Raw genomic sequence first — 5,000 nt, 5'->3', positions numbered from 1 at the left:
CCCTCACTAGCATGTTGAAGCTATCCTCACATGGTGGATTTGTGGTTTGGTTGAGTTTTCTCCCTTTGATAACAAAAGACCTTAAGGCTTTTGGACCAATCAATTCACAAACTCATTTTGAGATTTTTACCCCGAACTACGAGGTTTTGATCCTAATCTTTTTATAAGATGGTACGTAGGCAATGGGTTTATCCATCCAAACATAAAATGTAAATAAACTTGTATATTCTTTTCCCATCTCTTCAATCATGTTTGCACAAACAAATTTTTCACAAAAATAACAACCTTGCAATAAGTATGAGAAGGGCTCCCTAGGAGTACCTAGGATGTTTTGGGTGCCTAACACCTTCCCATTACATAACCAACCCCCTTACCCAGATCTCTGTTTTCTTTTACTAGTTTTTGTTAAAACTATTAGGTTTTTGTTCGCTTTCTAACCATTCCTTTGGATAAATAGAAGTGCGGTGGCGACTCGACATGTATGATTTACCTTGGATTTAGTCAATATCTCTAATGGTAACGAATACCCCGCTACACCTCCATACAGTGCTGATCGGGATAACGTGTGGGTGCCATAGGATGCTGATACAGAGCGATGTAGCGCTCTCTCTGAGCATTATCTCTATTGGCCACGTGCATGTCATTAAAATCCTGCATCCTGTAAAAGTTAAGAAAGTGATCCTGAAAGTGAAAACCATTCAAATTTTAGTCTCAATGCAAAATATGATAAAATAAAATAAAAATAAAATTAAATAAATGCGAAAAAGTAAAAATGAAAGAAAAACCATGGGTTGCCTTCCAAGTAGCGCTTGTTTAACGTCATTAGCTTGACGATTAGAATTTATACACCTGTAGTAGTAGGAATTGGTGGATCAATCAGGGTGTGGCTTAAGTAATATGCTGGAATGTCTCCTCCTTCGTAGAGCTTCAGTCTTTGTCCATTTACAATGAATGGACTACAAGTTTCGTTCTTGATTTCCACGGCTCCGGATCTCAAAATCTTGGATACTTCGAAAGGACCAGTCCATCTTGAACGTAGCTTTCCAGGGAAGAGTCGTAACCTAGAGTTGGAAAGGAGAACAGGATCGCCTATAATGAAGTTTTTCTTTACTATTCTTTTGTCGTGATAGGCTTTTGTCCTCTCTTTATATATTTTTGCATTCTCGTAGGCAGATTGCCTAAGTTCTTCTAGTTTATGAATGTCTAGGGTACGCTTTTCTCCAGTGGCTAGGTAGTCTAAATTCAAAGTTTTAATGGCCCAATAGGCCTTATGCTCTAATTCGAACGGTAAGTGACAGGATTTTCCATAAACTAGTTGATAAGGAGTAGTTCCTATAGGGGTTTTGAAAGCGGTTATGTAGGCCCATAATGCTTCTTGAAGCTTCTGAGACCAGACTCTCCTAGAAATAGAAACAATTTTCTCTAGGATTTGTTTTATCTCCCTATTAGATACTTCTACTTGGCCACTAGTTTGTGGGTGGTATGGTGTTGCTACTCTATGCCTAACTCCATATTTTCTTAAAAGTTTGTCAAATATTCTCGATATAAAGTGTGATCCTCCATCGCTTATGACTAAACGTGGTGTTCCAAATCTAGGGAATATATAGTTTTTAAATAGTTTGATTACTACCCTAATGTCGTTTGTGGGTGCAGTTATAGCTTCAATCCACTTAGACACATAGTCTACAGCTACTAAGATATACCTGTTTCCTAAGGATGGTGGGAAAGGTCCCATGAAATCTATACCCCATACGTCAAAGAGTTCTACTTCCTAAATGTTTATTAGAGGCATTTCATCACGCCTTGAAATGTTTCCAGTGCGTTGGCATCTATCACACTTGACAATGCAAGCATAGACATCACGCCACATGGTAGGCCAGAATAGGCCAGCTTGAAGAATCTTGGCGTATGTCTTAGAGGTGCTCGCATGTCCACCGTAGGGTGCAGAATGATAATGCTCGATAATACTACTTACCTCTTCTTCTGGAACGCAACGGCGAAAAGTGCCATCTTTACCCCTTTTGAAAAGAAGCGGTTCGTCCCAATAAAAGTTTCTCACATCGTGGAAGAATTTCTTCTTGCGGTGGTAGTCAAGATCAGGGGGTACTATATCAGCAACTAGGTAATTAACGAAGTCTGCATACCAGGGTACGTTACTTATTGCTAAGGAATTTTGGGGATGCTCATGAGAGCTTAGGTTATTATCTTCAATGGTTTCTACTCTAGCTATCAGTCTATCATAGGCGAAATCATCATTTATGGGTACTAGTTCTGGTTTTAGATGTTCTAGCCTAGAAAGGTGATCGACTACTACATTTCCAGTTCCTTTTTTATCTCTTATATCTAAATCAAACTCTTGTAGTAATAGAATCCATCGGAGTAACCTGGGCTTGGCATCTTTTTTACTTAATAGGTAACGAATGGCAGCATGATCGGTGTAAACTATAATTTTTGCTCCTACTAGATAAGATCTAAATTTGTCTATAGCGAAAACTACAACGAGTAATTCTTTTTTAGTTGTTGCGTAGTTAAGTTGGGCATCATCTAGGGTTCTACTGGCATAATAAATGGCATGTAATTTTTTATCTTTCCTTTGTCCTAGAACGGCTCCAACTGCATAATCACTAGCATCGCACATTATCTCAAAAGGTTCCGACCAATCAGGTGGTTTCATAATGGGTGCTGAGATCAATGCTTGCTTTAAAAGATTAAATGCGTCATTACATTTTTCATCGAAAATGAATTCAGCATCTTTCATTAATAGTCCAATTAAAGGTTTAGTTATTTTGGAGAAGTCCTTAATAAAACGCCGGTAGAATCCAGCGTGTCCCAGAAAGCTTCGGACTTCTCTGATGGTTTTTGGGGGTTTTAGGTTTTCTATAACTTCTATTTTAGCTCTATCTACCTCTATACCTTTTTCGGAAACTATATGTCCTAAAACTATTCCTTCGGTCACCATGAAATGATACTTTTCCCAGTTTAGCACGAGGTTCACCTCCACGCATCTCTCCAGGATTTTCTCAAGGTTAGCAAGACAATTATGGAAATCAAATATGCAAATCGAGAAATCATCCATAAACACTTCCATGATACCATCTAGGTAATCTGCAAAGATTGACATCATGCAGCGTTGGAAATTAGCTGAGGTATTACAGAGGCCGAATGGAATTCGTCTGTAGGCAAAAGTTCCATAAGGGCATGTAAAGGTAGTTTTTTCTTGATCTTCGGGGTGGATAGGTATTTGGAAGAATCCAGAGTATCCATCTAGATAACAGAAGTAAGAGTGTCCGGCTAGACGCTCCAATATTTGGTCTATAAATCGTAAAGGGAAATGATCCTTCCTAGTTGCTTTATTTAATTTTCTATAATCTATACACATCCGCCGTCCTCCTTCTAATCGTTTTGCTACATGTTCGCCTTTATCATTTTGCACGACTATGATGCCTCCCTTTTTAGGTACTACATGCATAGGGCTCACCCACTTACTATCCGAGATCTAGTAGATGATACCTGCCTCAAGTAACTTAAGAACTTCCTTTTTAACAACATCACTCATTATAGGGTTTATTCTTTTTTGATGTTCCCTGGAGGGTTTTGAATCTTCTTCGAGCGAAATCCGATGCATGCATACGGATGGGCTTATACCTTTCAGGTCAGAGATATTATATCCTAAGGCTGAGGGATATCTTCGAAAAACGTCTAAAAGTTGGTTCGTTTCCTCTTGGCTCAAGGTAGCACTGACTATAACTGGACGGTTCATCTCTTCATCGAGGAACTCATATCTCAGGTTCTTAGGCAGTTCCTTAAGTTCTAAGGTTGGTTTCTTAGGGCATGGCATATGATTTGGGGTAAGGGATAAACATTCGTAAAGGTTATTATCGATGTAGGGTTTCTTAAAGTCATCATCTTCCCTTATGAGAGTTGATGGTAACTTAATTGTTTTTATAATTTCTTTTTGTTCTAATTCTCTAACACATTCATCAATGATATCTAAGGCATAACACGAGTCTCCCATCACAGGTGCCATAAGAAATTTCGAAAGTATAAATTCTATTTTCTCGTCACCTACCTCAAATGTCAACTTTCCTTTCTTGACATCTATTATGGCTCCTGCAGTTGATAAGAATGGTCTACCTAGAAGGATTAGTATATCATTGTCCTCTTTGATGTCCATGACAACAAAATCAGTAGGGATAAACAACTGACCTATCCTAACAGGGACATCTTCTAAAATTCCTATCGGATATTTAACAGATCTATCGGTTAACTGAAGTGACATCTTAGTGGGCTGTAATTCTCCTAAGTTTAACCTCTCATAAACTGCTAAAGGCATTAGGCTCACACTAGCTCCTAAGTCTAGAAAATCTTTTTCGATGACATGATTACCCAAAAGGCAAGGAATGGAGAAATTTCCTGGGTCTTTATCTTTCTTTGCTAATTTGCCCTCGGAAATAGCATTACATTCCAAAGGCTTCGGATCGTCAAGTCTACGTTTGTTGGTAAGGATGTCTTTGAGAAACTTTGCATAAGAAGGTATTTGGGTGATGGCTTTTGTGAAAGGGATTTCTACATGAAGTTTTTCTATAACTTTAATAAATTTTTGATACTGTTTATTGATCTGGGTTTGTTTGAGTCTTTGCGGATATGGTATAGGTGGTGTATATGGCGGGGGTGGTACATAAGTTTTATCTTTAGGTTCTTCTCCTTTTTCTCGACCTTCCTGGTTTTCAGGTTCCTCTGGTTCCTTTACTCCGTCCGGGGGCTTGGTACATTCCTTAGAAGTTTCGGGTTCACTCAATCTAGGGTTTGGTGGCTCATCATAAGCGTTCCCAGTTCGTAGGGTAATGGCATTGGCTTGTCCTCTCAGATTTTGTTGAGGTTGTCCAGGGAATTGTCCTCCAGGAGTAGTCTGAGGGGCTTGGTTTAAAGATACCTGAGAGATCTGGGTTTCAAGCATCTTGGTATGAGTAACTATTTGGTCAACCTTGGTTCCTAACTAA

Source organism: Lathyrus oleraceus, chromosome 7, assembly GCF_024323335.1.
Source record: "Lathyrus oleraceus cultivar Zhongwan6 chromosome 7, CAAS_Psat_ZW6_1.0, whole genome shotgun sequence".
NCBI classification, from domain to species: domain Eukaryota; kingdom Viridiplantae; phylum Streptophyta; class Magnoliopsida; order Fabales; family Fabaceae; genus Lathyrus; species Lathyrus oleraceus.
This window is presented reverse-complemented; position numbering follows the sequence as displayed.